This window comes from Equus asinus, chromosome 29 (assembly GCF_041296235.1).
Source record: "Equus asinus isolate D_3611 breed Donkey chromosome 29, EquAss-T2T_v2, whole genome shotgun sequence".
Classification (NCBI taxonomy): Eukaryota; Metazoa; Chordata; class Mammalia; order Perissodactyla; family Equidae; genus Equus; species Equus asinus.
In genome coordinates this window covers 1,782,348-1,802,411 of record NC_091818.1, presented here as the reverse complement: position 1 = coordinate 1,802,411, position 20,064 = coordinate 1,782,348, and the positions used below count along the sequence as shown (strand labels likewise).

Here is a 20,064-nt window from a genome sequence, read left to right as displayed (position 1 = left end):
AGTAAATTTTAAGAGATTAATATAAAAGAATTCTACTTGGATAAAATCAACTTTGGGAAGGGCTGAAAGTTTTCATAAAATAAACAGAGTAGTGATTCTTATACTTTTTAGAGCTTTAGATCACTTGAGAAATCCAACGAAGGCTTTAGATAATCTACCCAGGCAAATGCACATTTGCATGCAGGATGACTTTAGACAGTTCAAAGAGGTCCTTGGATCTGAAAAAGTGATTTTAATAATTTTATATTTCTTCAGATAGATCAACACTCTCTTTGACCACTAAAGACAGGGAAAGGGGGAATTTGTATGAACCTGAATTAGGCTGAACTAAGTAAGTGAGTGAGTACTAACTAACACACTCTATACTGTTTTCGTCCCACTGTGTCAGGAGGAAGTCCACGTCCCGTGATTGGCATGTAAGACTGTTCTCGTTCTCGTTCTTGTCTATCTTCTTTCAATCCCACATATACATCTTTTTCTCCAACCACCTAAAACCAGAAAACACGAAGCTGTTTTGTGCCTTGTGCATGCTGCTCCCTCTGCTGTAAAAGCGCTTCTTGCCACTCAGGCCTTGGATGGTTGGGGTCCTACTCATCCTTCAAGATTTGACTCATATTTCACTTCTTGTGGGAAGCCTTCTCTTACAGACAAGCTGGCTGAGGGGCGATTCTTTGTGGCCCCTTTATCCACCTCAGCACTTATTGTGGAATGTTGTAATCATTTATTAGAATGACTCTCTCTTCTACCAGAGATCTGGAGACTGGCCTGTGAGATAGTCACTTATGTATCCTCAAGGTCTGGTTAGTGACCAGGGCATAGCTGGTTCTCAAGACATGGTTACTGAAAGAACAAGTGAATGAATGAGTGAGTTTCTCCAGGATCATAAGAAAGTTGCTTTACCACACCTCTGCTTCAATTCCCCCTTCTAAAAAGTGGGACAATGAATGCTACTTATGCAGGAATGTGACACAAATCAATTACTGCAGAGATGCCATAAAATCCTCAAAACAGAGTCAAAATAAAAGAGCAAGGTGTATTTTTTTTATAATCTGATTCACAATAGATGGTACTCAAGGAGAAAAGCATTTGCTGTTGTTTCTGGCATGGCAAGAGGCTTGCCAAAATTGACATGATTTTCTAAGACATTTTGAAGTGTGAAGTGCATGAAGAGGCCTCCTGCCATTTTGAGATGAATTGTGGTCTAATCTGGGCATTTAAATAAAAATGACAGAAAAACTCAGGATGCTTTTCAATTCTGTGTGCATCTTTTCCTGGCTAAGTGCTGGGAATATTAAAATGTAATTTAACTGCTTACCAGATTTTGTTTGCAAAATCAAAGAGCCCACTACATTTTAAAATGTGGTGTCTGGGGAAAAGGTCGCCCTCAGTCTCTGGAAGCTGAATTTAAGATGTTGAAATAGGGGGCTGGCCCTGTGGCCAAGTGGTTAAGTTCGTGCGCTCCGCTGCAGGTGGCCCAGTGTTTCGTTGGTTTGAATCCTGGGTGCAGACATGGCACTGCTCAACAAACCTTGCTGAGGCAGCATCCCACATGCCACATCTAGAAGGACTCACGAGTAAAATATACAACTATGTACCGGGGGGCTTTGGGGAGAAAAAGGAAAAAAATAAAATCTTTAAAAAAAAATGTTGAAATAGGTCTCAGAACCACCCTTTATTTTGATGGCAGTGGGAGGATTGGTCACAGGCTTCAGAAACGTTGCACATGCTACAGGTCCAATTTCTTGCGGCAGGTGCCAAGCCCATGACCAGGTTGTGGAGAGAGGTTTCTGCAGCGATATCAGCTAAGGCAGGAACCACCCCACACTTGAAGAGGTTTCTACCTCCCTTCTCTGCCAGAGGAGACTCTCAAAGTCAAAGAGAGTCTGACATCACGGCGGTGGGTGGAAACCAAAAACCAAGAAGGGGGGGTTAGCCCCGTGGCCGAATTGTTAAGTTCACATGCTCTGCTTCAGCAGCCCAGGGCTTCACCAGTTCAGATCCTGGGAATGGATGTCATCAAGCCATGCTGAAGCAGCATCCACATAGCAGAAGCAGAAGGACCTACAACTAGAATATAAAACCATGTGCTAGGGGAATTTTGGGAGAAGAAGAACAAAAAATTGTCAACAGATATTAGCTCAGGGCCAATCATTAAAAAAATAAATGAACAACACCAGAAAAAAAAAAAAAACCAGAAAGGAGGACCCTACCCAGCATCAGAGAATAGAAGGTGAAAGATAAGTGAAGCTCTTCCTCAAGCTCCACATACCCAGGTGCATACCATTTGTTTAGTTGTGCCTTGAGGCATCTCAGGAGTGTCAGGCTGAAGTGGAGTGGCAGAGGTTCCCTTTCCTCTGTTTCCTGAGAAAGAAAGAAAAAATGGAAGGGTTAAATTTGGTCTCTTCATTGTAACACTTACAGCCAGGCAAATAAAATGTTGAGGCCCTTCTATGTGTTTGGCACTGTGTTAGGCGATGGGGATATGGAGGTAGATCAGAAAGATCTGGTTCCTGCCCTGATGGAGCTGACAAAGGGGAGGTAGGCGCTAAACAATTACTCAAAATTATTATGTAATTACAAACTACCATAAACACAACAAAAGAAGATGTGAAAATATTTTGTTTTACTGTAGGGGTGGGAGTGGTGGAGAACCAGAGGAGGCTTCTTGGAGGAAGTGACGCTTAAACTGTGGATCCAAAGGGTGAATAGGAATTTCCAGGCAAAGGTGATGGTGGGTGTTCACAAGGAGCAGAGAGTTCCAGATAAGCAGAGACAAGAGCCTGTAGAACTGCCCTGAATCAGGAGGACTTGCACAGTTTGAGGAGTGGGCAGCAGCTTCCTCCCATGGCCCTACCTCTTAACAGAAAACCAGGCATTTCTGCCCCCTCTCTCCACACAGGTGTATGCCTCAAAGATCAGGCAAAACCTCTCTCTTCCACTTTCCCTCTCCTATCAATAGTCAGAGGGTCTGAATGGGATGAGGTTTGAACAGCATCTCTAACCCAGTACCCCCACAATTGGCTTCGGTTGTATTCCTAGCATTTATCACTACTTACATTATTTTAAGTGAAGGAAAAGCCTTCTGTTTACTGCAGGTGAAAAAGGTCCAACTTGCTCCGAGTCATAGAGTTTGAGAGTTAAGGGGATTCTAGAAACAGTATAGAGTATACAGGCAGGAAGATGAACTTTGGTGTCAGCCCTGAATGCTAATCTTGAGTCTTCCCTCTCCCAGCTGCAAGCTTTCAGATCCTAATTTTGCCAGTTGTGAAAGGAGAGAAAACCAGTGATTTACCGTAATGTTGTAGAGATAAAAAATTACCTACCTAAAATACTTAACACAGGGAAGATGCTTAGAAAAAGGATTCATTGTTTGTCCTTGTGTCGTTATTATCATAACACCTTAGGCAAGTCTAGTTTGCTTAATTGAACACTAATTACGATGGGCCAGGAATTGTCCTGGGCACTGTTCACATGCATCATCCCTGTTAGTATAAGATCTAGATCCTAGACCCTGTCCCAGGCCAGTTCCTCTGCACTTTTAAAAGTTTCTTTAGGAGAAAATACACACTAGTCTCCCTGGTCTCCTTTAAGCTTCTCTTTCTCCCCCCTAACATCTACAAGCGTGGAAACGGGTCATGGTTTGCACATGTAAAAATCATTTGAGAAATCTGAGGCAGAGCTGGTGTTTTTTCTTTCTAACACAGTGGGAAGGATCATCTGTGTAGTCTGCCAGTTGAAGGTTTGTACTGGAGAAAATAAGCCAAGCTGGCTTCTAGAGATTTCCAGGTGTTGGAAGGGCCAGGTTTTACAATGCTTCCATGAGTCTGATGGTTACACATCCAGCCCTGCCATCAGCCCACCAATGACTAGAAACTAGTGGTCTTGAGCACTGGCTGCATATTAGACCCCGCTGGGGAGCTTTAAAAATTGCCAATGATTGGGCATCACACCAGGCCAATTAAATAAGAGACTCAGGGTGAGAACCAAGCTCAGCACTTGTGAAGAATTCCCTCGGTAATCCTAAAGTGACACCAGGGTCGATAACAACTGATTTAAATAAAGGATTCTGGCCTCATTGGGTCCACTGAATGAAGCTTTGTGAGAATATATATATATGTGTGTGTGTGTGTGTGAGAATAATATATATCAAAGATCTGTACATGCCAGAGATTTCCCACACATTTTCTTACTTGAAGAATAATGCTCTGTGGTAGAAAGCATCTCCATTTGACAGATAAGGTAACAGAGGCAGTAAAGGCTTCAGTTCCCTGCTTAAGATTACAGAAGTGGGGTTAGGTCTTGGATTCTAACTCATTCATTCATTCAACAAACATTTGTTTAATGCTTACTACATGCTGGGCACTGTTTTAGGCACCATGATACAACAATGAGCACGAGGGAATATTCTCAGGGAGAGTGTGTTCCAGTGGTGAGGGCAAAGAGAGACATAAAATAATGTCAAATAGTGATAAATGCTATAAACACAACCAAAGCCAATTATGGGGGTAGATAGAAATGCAGTTGCTATTTTTGATAGGGAATTCACCAGAGGCCTCTCTGAGGCGACATTTAAATAGAGCCGTGAATAGAAAAACAAGGGAGAAAGCCAAGCAAATGTCTGAGGAAAGAGCATACCAGGATAAAGCTCTGGGGAGAGCAAAGGCCTCAAGGGCGGGGTGTTTGGTGCATTCAAGCAACAGCTGAGAAGAGAGCCGAGCTAACCCAGGAGGGAAAGGGAAGAGAAGTGGGTCAAGTGTCATGCCATGTGATTTGAGTTGATTTTTTGTTTGTTTGTTTGTTTTGGCTTCCAGCATTTGTTCCTCCTCTGGTGATTACCCACTTCTACTGTTAGAAACTATATTTTTCTTTGTGGAGACCACTCTTCCCCCCATGCCAGTGCTGTGGTTTGGTAGTATTAACCCCCAATTCCAACTCTAAACCTGGTCTCTGCTTAGTTGAAGACTAACGTGGTATCTCAATCACGATCTTGGTTCAAAGATGGGCATAAGACTCAATCGGAGCCTCAGAGGTGAGAGGAGACATCTGCTATAATTTCTTAGCTAGTAAGGTTCTCTCCTTCCTAGAAGGACCTACCAAAAGAGGGAGCTGTACAGATATGATGACATAGCTGCCATGGCTATTTTGCTATTGCAGAGGAGTGCCCACCTGGAGAAGTTGGAGGACTACCACCTAGAGCCTAGAGATTATGCCAACACCAAGTAAAGCAGAACAGAGAGCCAGAATGAAAGCAGATCCTTGATTTTGACACCTGAATGGTTAGATAAACCCACACCTGTAAGGCTTGCTGCTGCCAGACTTTGCACTTACATAAAACAAAATATCTTCATTGTCTATACCCACTGAGTTGGGTTTTCTGTCCCTTTGTATAAGTAGTTGTAAGTAAGACTTACTATAGGTATTTTTTTCCTTGATAAAAGGGAAGGCAAACTCTTAGCCATTTTTCTGCCAAATCTTGAGTTACAGGTCTTCAAGCAATGTTTGAGGGGATCAATGAGCCTCTGAGGCTACCTTCATTCCCTCCTAATTATCCCCCATCAGCAGCCACGCTATAGCCCTGCTCCATGATTGCTGCTTCTTCCTCTCCCTCACTCACAGGCCCCACAATGAAGAGATGCAAAGTTGGGCCCACACTTCCTTATTGTGAAATACCCCTTTAGACCTTAGACCATACCATGTTTGGTGGGATCTAAATGTTTTGTATTTGTCTTCATGAGAATTCATAGCATTTCTTGGATCTGTGGCTTGAAGTCTTCTATGACTTTTGGAAATTTCTCAGCCATAATTGTTTCAGATATTGCTTTAGCTCCATTCTCTTCCTCCTGTCCTTCTGAAACGTTGATTACATGTGTACTGGGTATTGTCAGCATTTCCTATATGTCTCATATACACTTCTTTTTGTATATTTCATTCTCTTTTTTCATTCATGCTTATTATTTTAAGTCTCCAAGTTTGTGGTAATTTGCTACAGCAGCCTTAGGAAATGAATACCCTCATTCTCAGTCGTCCAATCCTGGCAAAGCCAACCAACAATCCCCTGTTGTAAATTCCCTCTGTTTGAAATACCTGGCAATGTTTCTCTTTCTCCACTGAAACACAAAATGATATACCACCCCGCCACTCTAAACTCTCAGAACCTTGTATTTTGATCCCAAGGGGAATTAGTGAACAGTTCATGTGTAGTTGACACCAATGCATATTTTCTCACCTGTCATACTTAAAACTTGCTAAATGCTAAATATTTTGCGCAATTCATCCTTACCATTTCACTCAATATTACATCTTGGAAATCTTCCTGTATTGGGCCAACCATGTTATTTTACAGCTGAATACTTTTATCAATTGAATATACTGTAATTCAATTAAATGGTCCCTGAAGGATCGTTTTGCTGTTTTCGTTTTAAAAAACACTTACCAAAAACAATTCCTGCACTAAACTTATATGTAAATCTGAGAGGATTTTTTGTGAGATATCAGTAACATAAGTCCCTAGCTTTGGGATTCCTAGATCCAAGGGACTATGTGACTGAAATTCTAATGCATAATACCAACTCTAACTTCTTCTATAAGTGTACCTATCAAAGGGCTATCACCAGAGAATGCTTCATGATATAATAATATTTGGAGAAGTATGCCTTTTATGATCCAACTTGCCTAAAAGAACAGCCATCAAGGCAATCATCACTCCTAGTGTACATTTCTGGGAGTAATGAGATGAAACACAACAAGGAAACCACTGAAGCTAAGCAGCATAGTCCACAATAGTTCTGGGAAATGGGAGTGGTCTCAAGGAACAAAATAACTGAACTCACCTGTAGGCAAGTCAGAGGAAGCTCTGCTCAATTACTCAAGAAAACTCTGTCATCTGTGCAAGGAAAGGAGCCATAAGATGGGTGAACCATATCATTGCACTGAAAGAATGTGCAATAAAGCTGGAAATTAAATTGATACTGAAGGAGCTTTTTGATACTTGTATCATTCAGGGTGAATGCAGGAAACAGAAACTACTTTAAGTATCTCCACTAGAAAGGGCTTTACTATAGGAAATTAGACGTCCACAGAATTATTTCAAGGGCTAGTAGAATGGAGTTTGGTGTCTGCTGCTAGACTCAGGCTCAGGGTCAGGCCTCAGCAGATGTAGACCAGGGTTGGGGGAACTGCAGGAAATTCTGGCTGATGTCTCCATGCCCCTGACCATGAGGTTGGTGAGTAGGCAGTGCAAAGTGCCTTTTGGCCACGGGAAAAACTGATGCCTGCCAGGGCCTGGAGTTGCTACTAATGCAGGAAAATAAATACACGAAATGTCCCTGCTGCCCTTCACTACCCCTTCTGCCTTTCAAATCTCATGCAACTGCATTACATTGATGGAACTTAAATCAATTCTAGAACCGTGGCATCAAGGGAGTTTTGGAAACGTTCTTTTTAGCCCTCTCAAATATGGGAAGTACTGAAACACAAGAAAGAATGTACAAGGGGATGGAAATGGGTGTTGAGTGTAAATAGATGACATTTGGTGAAGTCCCCAAGCAGGAATTTCACTGAGCAATACTTGTGCATGAGACAATCAGGGAGTCATGTAATGCTTATGAGTACTTTAGGAATGCTTTGTTAGTGAAAATCACTTATACTTGCTTGTCCAGTATCCTTCCTCCATTTGTATATAAATACATTCTTCTCTGGGATCACGGACTACTGTCAATCTCCCATCCCCTCCCTTAGCCTATGCTGTGGCCACCTTGTTTAATTAACTCTATCACTTTCTCCACCCATCCTTCCCTCCCTTCTTCCCTTCCCCCCCACTCTCTGTCTCCGTCTCTGTATCTCTCATTATTCTTTGGTTCTGGTGCTTCCTGAAGTTCTATTTTCCCTCAATTTTATATGTCATTCCATAGCCTTTAAAGATATTTGTTTTGCTTATGTTAACAAAAGGAAGTTTCTGTTTCTAGCAACCAGATAGCCACTGGTAAGAATTTCTATCTCCTTCTTGCCTATCAAAAGTCAAGCAAGGGGGCCAGCCCCGTGGCTGAGTGGTTAAGTTAGCATGCTCCGCTGCAAGTGGCCCAGTGGTTCATCAGTTTGGATCCTGGACGTGGACATGGCGCCGCTCATCCAGCCACATTGAGGCGGCATCCCACATGCCACAACTGGAAGGACCCACAACTAAGAATATGTACCGGGGGGCTTTGGGGAGACAAGGAAAAAATAAAATCTTTAAAAAAAAAAAGTCAAGCAAGTTGTGAGATATATGCCCTGGGTTTTCCAGAGGAGTTCTAATGGCATATGATTTTATTCTCTTCAAATAAAAATGAGTGTTAGATTTTTAACTAGTTTGCTTTGTTTATACCTCATAAAACTTTTCCAAAAATCATACCATAAATCAGAAAATACGGCCTCCTGAGCTTCATGTCACTTTGGACATATGAATAGGTAAGGCATAGATATGCAGGGCCACAAGCTAGACAGCTGATGACCGTATCAGCTGCTGAAGGCCCAGGCAGGGAAGAGAAATTTGATGAAGCAACACTCTCAAGAAACATTAATAATCCAATGAAGATCTGATATTAGCCCGAATCTGGAAATGAGCTATAGTAGAAGTAGCTCCTGCCTTCTACACTTTCTGTAATTTCTTTCCAGGCCTTCTTAGGAGAGACAGGCTTATGCTTATGACATCTTCTGATCCTCCAAGAAATGACAATAATGCAACAACAAATTCCCAGATCCATTGATATTTCCACATTCATAACATTTATTTTTCAGAGCTGCTAGGAGTTACCAAATATGAGATAAAGCCTCTGGACAAAATGGCACCAGAAAACCTCTTTGCCCTTCCTGATTATGTGCTGGTAGTAGGGGACCTGTGGATGGCCACTTTCTCACTGTGCTAACATGTTCTTCCCTCTGTGTGAGCGCATTCCTGATGTCTCCCTGTGATTCCAAATTTCCTCCTCTTACAAGAACCCCAGTCAGACAGGATTAGGGCTCCACCTTAATGGCCTCATGTAACTTAATCACCACATTAAAGTCCTTGTCTCCAAATACAATCACCTTCCGAGGTGCTAAGTGTTAGGGCTTCAACATATAAATTTTGGGAGGATACAATTAAGCCCGTAATGGTAACAAGGATTCAAAGCAGCCCAACTTTTGGGACAACTTACTTAAGGTCTCTGAACCTCAGTTTATTCACCTGTGACGTGGGTGTAGAACAACACAACTCCTGGGGCTATTGGGAGTATGAAAAGGGATGAGCCGTGTAGAATGTCTAGCCTGTGCCTGGGACATGTGAAGTGTGTGTGCATTAAAGCCTTATGTCCCTGAGTCAGGCAGTCATTTTGGTTACCGTTTAACTCAGCTGCTGGGATGCTCATTCAACAGCACCATCTTCCTCTGATTTTACCTTCTTGATCATGAAGCCTAAGTTGTTACCCAAAGCCAGTGCATTTCAGAGCCAGGATTTCCATCAAGGCCTGTGTGATTCCAGGCTCATGCTGCCTTTCTGCATGGACGGGGGCTGAAGGGGTAGGGGAGGTGCTAAACTGGAGAGGAGAAGTTACCTGCAGGCCCTGAGCTTCTTTGGATACAACCTGCCCCTAGAACTTAAAAGCCTCCCCATATTTGCATCTGTATCCCCCACCTCTACTGGGTCCTAGAGGAGAGGGCAGTAGATACTGAGCTTCTCAAATCCAGGACTGTTTTCAGTACCAAGCCAAGGGTGGAGTCAGCTGTGGAACTCAGCAGTTTGCTTAAAGCCTCTGTGCCTCACCACCATCGTACAAGCTTCTGAGTTTCATAGGACTTGCAGGAGCACAGGTATAGAGTATCAAGAGCCAAGACTCCGAAGACAGAGAGCCTGCATTTTACTCAGCCTTATCGATGAATTCATTTATCAGTTACATATTGGTTTTAGCCTCTCTCTGGTGCCTCAGTTTCCTCATTTGAAAGAAATAATACCTACCTCATGGGGGATTTGCAAGGATTCAAAGAGTTAATATTTAGAGTGCACTTAGAAGATTGCCTGGAATATAGGAAGCACTATATAATTGTTAGCTATTAATAATAAAAATAACTTTATTAGCAATATTATTATACTCACTCCATATGAATTCTTGCCCCATACGAATTGTGGGCTTCTGGAGGAGAAGGTTAGCATGCCTGAGGCAAAGTCGTCCGTTCCATTCAAAGCCAGGGAACAAGCGGGTAAGGCAGATGACCCAGGATCGGACATCCACAGGCATGGTGGACAGGCTGTGCCAGAGAGCGAGGCAGGGTGGAATCCCAATGATCCTGGGGATGGAGGAAAGGGAGGATATTTTCGGGGTCTGCTTCTGAAAGCCATGAAAAGAGTAAGCCGGCCACCCATTAAATGGCCTAAATTCAGACAGGTCCAATGGGGCCCTGGGGAAAGCCACACCGCCCCTCCCCGCCCCCCCTCCCCGCCACACACACACACATTTTGTTCCAGAGGCCGCAGGACTGCCTCAGGTGATACACAAACTGGGACCTGGAGGCCCGGGGCAGTACAGTGATCCCGAATCCGTATTTCAGATCTCAGAAGTGCTCCAGACACCCGTGGGAAACTCCAAAAGTTGGCGATCCATCCTGCTACCAGTCCTGCACAGCTACGAGTGGCTGCACGGAGGGTGCTCCATAACCGGCTTGAAGCTGAGGATGCAAAGGAAGACAAGAAGATGAAAAGGCAGGCCGCCTTGCTCGCTGTGGCCCGCCAGTCTCCTCAAGGTAACCTGAGGGAGAGGGGACATATGCCATGGGTGAGTAACCCCAGCCCCCACCGAGGGGCCAGGAGGCCACCCGCAATGTCGGGGGCTAATCGGTGTGCGGACTGCCAAGAGGAAGGGCGTTGGTGGCAGGATTGTCCGAACCGTCACCAGGGAGGGAAGGGATCGAAGAAGACCGAGCCGTGGCAGTTTCCCTTGACCACAGATGAGACGTGATGGGGCTGAAGGACAGCCCCCTCCCCCTGTTGGCTCCGGGAGGGCCCGGTGACCTCGGCAGGAAGGAGGAGAGCAGGCTGAATCTTTGCTCCCTAGTGGAGCCGTGTTCTTGGTGTGGAATGCCCACAAGGGAAAGCTTTCTGAAGGAAAGTGTGAACTGAAGGAGGTCTCAGGAAAGGGAGAGACCAGAAGATTTCTGGAGCCCTGGACCTGTGAAACAGGGTCCAAACTGCTGAAGGATTCCTCACTGTGTGTACCAGAATGCCCCGTTCCCCACCCCCTTCTAGGGAGGGACGAGCTCTGTGAGTTAGGGGCCTCCACAGGCTGGGAACAGGAGAAAACCAAGCTCCAAGCACCAAAAAGTGGGGGAGGTGAGCTGATGGCCCTCTTGCAGGATACAGCAGCCCCTGAGAAGCGAGAGATTCCCCTACATGATTCAAGCAGGGCTAACTCGGAACTATGGGCCCAAGGACAGGTGGAGTGAGCAGCCGGTGCCACGCCAGGAAAGGTAAAACGGAAGCAGGTAGGTGGCTGGCCCCGGGTGAAACATATGCCCCTTGAAGCCAGAAGCCAGAAAGAGGAAGCTTTCCCGGAATCAGGAAGTTTTCAGAACAGGGGAATCTAGCTTTGCTCGAGACCTTAGTGCTCTCAATGCTGTGCGCTCCTGGGGCTATAACAGTAAATGTCTTCCCTTGGTTTCTGGCAGTGAGCGCCTAAAAGTCCTGGGATTGCCCATACGAGAGCCACATGGCGCATCTTTGGTTAGGAGAATTACTTTAGGGCTCAGTTCCTGAAACGAGTCCAGAGCCAGAAAGGCGAAGTGGTTTGTCTGGTGTTATGCCTAACAAGCCCCTTTCAACGCCACCTGAACTGGTGTTAACGAGGTGAGTGTTGGAGAAGCCCTAAGCGTGGGGGCTGGGTGCCAGGGAAACCAACTGTGTGATTCGATTCTTGCCTTGGAAGTTTCAGGCCCGTCCCCGTCCCCGTCCCCGTCCCCACCCCTGGGGACGGGGGGGGGGGCAAGAGGGGTTGAAGGTTGCGCTGAGTAGCCAACGGCCAATGACCGCAATCGACTATGCCCAGGCGATGGAGTCTCCGTCAGACTGCGAAAGAATGGTGCTCAGACAGCTGCTGCGTTGGCGAACACGTGGAGGTTCGGGGAGAGTGGCACACCCAGAGAGGCCCCGGGAGCTCCTCCTCCCTGCCACACATGTTTTGCTCTATGCCCCTCTTCCCTGTGGCTGTTCAGAAGGGAGAGGTTCTCCCGAGTTGTGTGAGCCGCTCTATCAGAGCCCTCAAACCCAAGGAGGGGGTGGTGGGAACCTGCGGTCTCGCGGCCACTTTGTCAGGAGCACAGGTCACGACCCGAACTTGCAATTGGCATGGAAAATGGGGGCGGGGAGAAGGGTAATCCTGCGGGGTGTGATTCTATCCCCAGGAGGATAGAGTCAGACGTGAGTTAAGTATGTTCAGCTTCTTGACCAGGAAGGAATACGATGTGTCTAAAGGAATGGCTCTGTTCTTTCTTCTTTGGATTCTTTACATTGGATGCATGGCTATCAGCCTCTCTGATAAACTCGCGATCATAAACGGACGCTTTTGAATGGGGCAAGATGGACACACTGGTTAAAGTTTAGCCCCCAAGCTTCAGAGCAGTAGCTGCCATCTGCTTGTTATTCAAGAAAGCAAAAAAATTGGCTATGGACCTACCTATGAGGGTTTGGACTCCTACATCAATTCTCTAGTCTACCAGTGACTGATGAGGCCTCTGGCTATCCCGAAATAGAATACTTCATTATCAAGATATGATGCCAGATTCCCTTCATATTTCTTTAATATCCTGTCATATCTTAAACTCTGCTGCCCTTCTCCTTGATTCCAATGGGTCTTTAAGCCATGCTTGCCCAGAAGTGACCTCCAGCCACAGAGGTCTCCAGAGTGAATCATGGACGTTAAACATGGGCCAGAGATGCTTAAACTGTTAGAAGTGGTACAGGTCTCCAAGAAAGTAGCTGGGATCCATGGTAAAGCCCTTCAAAGGACATAACGTGGCAGCTGCAGCTGCAAAAATGGCCACTCCATCAGGAGAGATTCTCTAGTTACCATTAATTTCCACACTGCCCTCGTGTGAACTGACACCTTCTGTGAACTTACTACAGATGAAGTGAGGGAAGCTACTACACAGCGTTCTCAGTGGTCCCCAATAGTCAAGGGGTGGAAGACAAACAAATGAGGGAAGGTTTATGTTCCCAAATAGCTTTAGTGTGCTCATGCCAACTTAACTCGCAAGCATTCAAACCACTTTGATTTTGGTAACACCGTGACCTCACAGAGACCACCTCTGACGTCATAGAGGCCCCTTCTGTCCTCACTGACAGACAGAGATCTCAGCTGACCTAACAGAGACATCCCCTGACACTTTAGACACTCCCCTTGACCACACAGAGACATCCCATGCCCACACAGAGACTTGTCTGACCACCCAGAGACCTCCACTGACCTCATAGTGAACCCCTCTTCCCTCAAACTGAGGTCTCCTGATTTCACAGAGAACTCCCTGAACACACAAAGAACTCCCATGACCTCCAAGAGACCTCTAGTGACATTATAGAGACCCCCCTCTGACCTCACCGAGACCTGATATCACAGAGGCCAGCCATTACCTCAACAAGATCGCCTACAACACAGTGAGAACTCCACTAATTTCATGGAAATCTCAAGTGACTCTCACCAGATCTAGGATCTCAGGGAAATGAAGAGAGGATGGTGGGTGCACCCGCCCCTCCCCAACTGACTGACAAATCCCATGGGTCTTATTGACTGTTAGCACTCTGGAAGCCCCACTCCATGGAGGGAAAACCCTTCTTTCTATCTACGCATGCACAGCAAAGGTGACTGGCCTCAGAAAGGCCCTTGGGCTTGCTGAGGGACAGGTCCTTGTGGCACTGAAAGTGTGGGGGAGCCCACTGGTGGTGGCCGGGTGCAGCTGCTGGTGAACTGGGATTCCCAACTTCTACAACTGTGTCTCACATCCCCGTCTCCCCTTCTGCTCAGGTCCCACTCCCATCCTTTGAAAATAGCTTTCTGCCCCTCTTTGCCCATCAGGAGCCAGGGGGCAGGGCAAGGCTATCCCTCCTGCATGCTGGTCATCCGGTGCCTCCTTTATTGTTTGACAGAACAAGGCCTCCCATCAGGAAGGAGCTTTTCAACACAGGGAGCAGTAAATGTTTGACAAGTCAACAGGGCTCAGGAATGCTAGCCAAAGGAGTTTGGCCACATTAGGCATGCCACGCCCCCTGCGGAAATAGTGGGGAAATTGGCAGGCCTGCCCTTCCAGGGGCAGGCACCTCCCTTCACTCTGGAGTCACTAAAGCCATGCCCTCCTGCTGCCCAGAGCTCTACTCTTGAGAGAAATCCATGACTAAGGTCCAAGACAGGCCTTGCCCTGGCCATCTCTCTGGGTGCACTGTGGCAGGGCACAGGGAGAGGTGTATCCTCTGGAGGAGCCTGCTTTGTCTGAAGGAGGCCAGCCATTCCAGCTTCCTGGGATGAGTCTCTGTCTGGGGTCTAGCATGGGGAAAAGGGCCCTGAGACCTGAAAGTACCCTGGCAGTTGTCATCAGCCTGGTTGGAGCAGGAGGCTTCCAGGAAGCTAGTGTGCCCAAACTGTGTCTCAGCCCTTCCACATTTGGGCCCCCCCCAGCCCAGGCCGGGCTCCCGAGGGAGGATGATGAACGTGGCAGCAGCCAGTGCAAGGGCACCAGCAGCGGGGGTGGTGTCCCACAGCCTCCTGGAATGCATTGGGTCGGTTGGCGCCCCCTGTGGTGTGGCATGTGGATTGGGCTGACTCTGGTCACCTCTGGGGCAGGAATCCACCTCAGCTCAACAGATTCAAATACAACAAATGACACTTGGAGAGGAGTTCAGGGATCTTCATGCCCCTGCCTCAGGGTAATTCCTCTTGCCCAACGACTCCTATCAGACCCAATCACAACATTCCCAGGTCCAGATTTGAGACCACAGTGGTGAATTTGGAACCTACTTCTTACTTCCCTGTCCAGCCTACTGTGGTGGTGTTCTTGGTGGTTGGGGAAACGGCACTGGCGGTGGCTGCAGTGGTAAAGGCCATGGTGGCAGCTGCTTCCCAGACATCTGGCATCTTGGGGACCCGAGGAGTGCATCATTGGTGCACCCACACCCTCCCCAGCCCCCCATCTCTCCCATCTGTCCTAGTGACTCTCACCACTCCAGGAGCCCTGCTTTCCTCACTTACAGCCATCTCTTTGACTGCACTTGTTTAAATTACATGACCTTGAAACCTCCCTCCATAAGCTATTCTGATCAAAATCCTCCCTGGAACCTTCTGAGTTGGCTGAGAACAGAGCAGCAAAGTCCACAACATTCTCCAAAGTTAGAGGCAAGATTTTCATCTTGAACTTCCTGGGCACACCCCTGGGCTCCTAAGCAGGCTTCATCTGATCTTAATTATGGATTTCAGGCCATCCCCTTCTGTCTTTTTGAATCTGGCCTGCCTACCAGTATTTCATGTTCTGGAGAATATCTTGGGTATTTTCCAGGTGAAACTTCAGTGCTTCCTCATGGCTTTGCTGCCTCAGTTGGTCCAACAGCTTACAGAGGTGGGCCTCCTGGGCCCACGTGACTTCACATATGTTAAGTCACTGTGAACCTGTGAGTGAAAACATCTCACACTAGTTCTGTTCAATGGGTTCTTCCCCAATGTGAGATTTCTGCTTATTGGAGGAGCTAAGAGGCACTTAAAAGACTGCCCACAGACGTTCATTTGTTCTTTTCTCTATGTATGAATTCTAGGCTAATCAGTCAGTCATAGTTCCTGGTTAAAAACCTTCCTCATGTAAGTTACATATGCACGGTGTGTTACTCTCTTGCATGCATTGAGATTTCTTCTTCTTTTTTTTTTTTTTTAAGGAAGATTAGCCCTGAGCTAACATCTGCTGCCAATCCTCTTTTTGCTAAGGAAGACTGGCCTTGAGCTAATATCTGTGTCCATCTTCCTCTATTTTGTATGTGGGACGTCTGCCATAGAATGGCCTGCCAAGTGGTCCCATGTCTGCACTGGGGATCCAAACTCGTGAAGCCTGGGCCACTGAAGTGGAACGTGTGAACTTAACTGTTGTGCCACTGGACCAGCCCAGAGATTTCTTCTTTATAACACCTCAACTGTACAGTTGGTTAATTTTGTAACTTCATTGTGTTTCATAGACTAGATATTTGAGCCATGTTTATACAATTGTCCTTTTATAAGAACTCAGGTTATAGCTCTGAGCTCAGGTCAATATCCTTCCTAAATTAAAATTATGCAAAACTTTCCGCTGGGATGGCACTTACTCCCATCTCAAATTATAGTCCCGTTATTGTGCTTTACTAGTAATCATCCAATTCCCAGGCCTCTAATGTAGGGGACCAGGGTTCAACCCAAGAAACTTACCATCACTGTGCACTTAGATGGCTCCTTCCTGCAGATATTTGGTATAGGTACCATTTCTTGGTTTTAAAGGTTACTTCTCCTGCCTAAAGTCAATTAAAAAATAAATTTCTCAAGAGGCATTAGGGAACCAAAGTGTTGTACGGCATGCAAGGCAAATATTGACCCTTACACAGGGCAAGAATGTGAAATGGAGCAATGCACTAATGTCTAGAAACATGTTTTAGGGCACTGTCAATTACAAAATGTTTTCAAGATTGAAGAGAAAACTAAGACAGATTTTGGTAAGGTTATGAGAGAAGAAATCATCAAGGGGAAGGGATGAGGGCAAAGTTCACAATATGAAACTTTCAATCCAATGAGGACATAAACTATGAATAAAAGACATTGATAAATGCTAGGAATATTGACAACATTGAGGATTTTTCCCCCACTGGATTCCCATACTTTCCTGAAAAGACCATGGACTTAAGGAAATCTGTAGTCGGCATTACCAAGGTCCTGATCCCTCACTGACTAGGCTTCTCCTCATAGTGAACACACATGCCTAGAGCTTAGCCAGCCTCAGGCCTTGTGGGAATCCCCTTTCTTCCCTCCACAACTCCTCTCCTTGCTCCAATGGGAAATTGTGTCTTATTTGCAGAGCTGCCACCCTGTTCATGGGAAAAAGCCACTGGAATTTTGAACTGTGTTTTAAGAACCATACATATTCCTCAAGTCAAGGACAGGATCGCATGAACAACTAAGTGAGCATTGAAGAAAACCTTGGAAGTCCTTGAGCAGAGCAGGAGGAACACCGTGACACCAAGCCAAAAGCATTGAGGAACTCGTGGATGTGCACGAGCAAGCTCACAGAGTAAAGATTCCCAGTGTTTTCAACAAACGAGGAATTAAATGTTTCTAGTTAATCCAGAATAACCTAAATTTATGTTGCCTGGTGTTTTTCTCTACTGTGGCCTCAAACTTTGGGCTTACTGCTTAGAACAGAAAAATTACTTAGGAATTGTTTAATCTTATTTTTTAGTTATTAAAAAAAACCCCATTGAGTTTTCAGCACTGTTCTGGGTGCTGGCAATAGAGCAGCAACAAAGACATAAAATTGTGGTCAAGAAGACTATATTCTAGTGAAGGGGCAAACTACATGTCATTAAATCAATAAACAGAATTACCCACTCGTAGTTGTGTTATGAAAGAATAAAAATGAGAGCTGAGGGGAGCATGATATGTGGAAACTTCTCTGGATACTTGTTGAGTAAATAAATCCTTATTGACAGACTCAACAACAGAGAGAAGACGAATGATGTTCTCCAGCATCACATCTCTGTGTAGCTTTTGCCAGGATGCGCCCACCAAGGCCTATTCTTCCTGGGTGAAACCCAGAACCATATCCATGAAGGTCGCTGATTCCTAAAACATTGTGGACATTCTGGTTCAGACAGGGACATCTCTACCAGAGTCCAGGGGCAGAAAGTTGACATGATAGAGTTGGGGAAATGAGGCTGTAGGTATAGAAAGCTCAAGTCCTTTGGGGTTCTAGCCAAATGCTTCCCTGTGCTGATCTGGCATGTGTTATTCTTGCATAACCGCAAACGTATATACAGTCTGTACACAGCCTTAATACATACTAGCTTCATTATAAAGGAATATCACATGATGTGCAATGTGAAATAAACTGGACATTTCCCCAAAATATGGTAAATCTCATTTACAGACTGGCGCATTTACTACAGTTTATTGGTTGTCAACTTAAGAACACATAACTAGATTCTCCTCACCAATTTAAAGTGAATCACAGACTCATCACATAGCAGGCAATATCAATTGCCTGTGACATATAACTGTGATTATGTGTAAACATTTCCCCTATAGGAACCTTACCTTTCTCCTTTGTGAAATGGTTTAACAACCTCTTACAAATGTTGACGGATCCAATGAGCTAATTTGCAAAGCACTTCTTTTGCATCAAACACTCAATACACATAAGTAAGAAGTATGTTAGTTGAATGAAGCCATGCTGACCATTCTGCAGAATGGAACAGATTTAGAGAACACGGATCGGCAGGTGCAGCCTCTGTCTCTTATCTGTACACATTCCCTGTGTTCACTACAAGGTAGAAGGACAGATGGTCCAGAAACACAACCCAACGTTCCCTGATACTTTTATACAGAAGGATGGCCCTAGCCTGCCCCACCTACAGTGAGGCTTCCATTGTCAATTTTCTCTGGGACCTCCAAGCATCTGTTATCATTTAGTTTAGTCCTATGCATCTGATAACAGGTAACAGAAGCCTCTCAATTGTATATGGTCACTCCAGGAGACCCCAAATGGCCACAGAACCCTCTACCCCATCCCCCACCCTGCCCCTCATCCCCTGCCTGCTGAGCTGTGCTCACCCCACCCCAGCTCTGACCCCCCCAAAGTGAGTCCGACCCACCTGAAGAGTCCACAGCCGCCCCATAGAGACAGCAGGCGAACCTGAGACGAAGCCTGAGAAGTCTGAGCGTGACAGTGGTGCCTGCCATAAGACTTGGACGCCTGTGGCGTCAGGAACGCCCCCTTCACGCCTCACCCAGGCTGAAAGCCCCACCCCAAAGATTCAGGGCAAGCGCAAATTGCAGCAGCAGACCGGATGCTCCATGGCCTGAGGGCTGAAAGGAGTCACAGTCACTGCTGCTTATAGCGCTTAGGAAAGCACCGGTGTATCCACCGTTTCCTCCATCATGCCAGTCGCCACGCATATCACATCACGCTCTGCGCTCCTTCAAGCCCCTCCCCTCACGCCCCTCCCCCGCCCCTCCCCACGCCCCTCCCCACGCCCACCACGCTCTGCGCTCCTTCACGGCCCTCCCCTTCCTCCTTCATGACCCTCCCCTTCCTCCCGGCGTCCTCCACACTCTGACCCTGCAGCCATGCTGCCGGGCTAAAGCGGGTTTAATTAATGGCGCCTGAGGCCGGCTCCTGAGGGCTCCTGAGGCAGCTTGAAACCCAGCAAAATCTCCCTGGCTGATAAAATCTCAGTGGCTAAAATGGAAATACTGGGACCCGGGTAGGTGGAACTTGCATTTTCAAAGCCACCTTTCCTCCATCCCCTCCATCTGGTTGGGCTGCTGGAACCCTCACAGTGGAGAACTCCCGGCTGAGGAGTCTACACTTTGGTCATGCCTCATAGAAGAACAGCCCCAGCCATAGTATTAAAAGGAGGAAACATCACAGCAGACAGCTAATTCCTACACTATAGACAGGAAATGCAGAAGCCCGGTAAGTGACCCCCTAAGCCCCTTCTCTGAGGCCCCACTCAGTGGGTCCACAGGACCTCCTTACCCACCATGGGCCTCTTGGCCTAGTTAACACAGGCAACAGGACCAGAAGTTCCCAGTGCTTTTGCCCAAAATGTTAGTGTGGTTTTATCTAGTTCACTGTATTTTGGGGTCTCTTTGTTAGAACAGCTTAACCTACACCTTAGCTAATATACCCTATCCCAGGTCATCTGACTGATAAATCAGATGGAAATCTTCATTGTTACACAACATTGACCGTGTTCCAGATGTTTGTCACTTTCAATTTCACTGTTAGGTAGTACTTATTAGAAGTTTTTGGGTGAAAATTAAAATTCACGGAGCCCAGCGTATGAAG

The 20,064-nt window shown here is 46.1% G+C and overlaps 1 long non-coding RNA gene across 1 annotated transcript; it reads right to left on the bottom strand.

The window, feature by feature from the left end:
• Positions 1–227: 227 nt before the first annotated feature.
• On the bottom strand, positions 228–19,199 carry LOC123282627 (uncharacterized). The gene is made up of 5 exons (XR_011499251.1): positions 18,866–19,199; positions 10,466–10,677; positions 10,109–10,299; positions 2,282–2,361; positions 228–488 (listed from the first exon to the last, which is right to left on the bottom strand). It is a non-coding gene; the product is annotated as an uncharacterized lncRNA (long non-coding RNA).
• Positions 19,200–20,064: the final 865 nt, after the last annotated feature.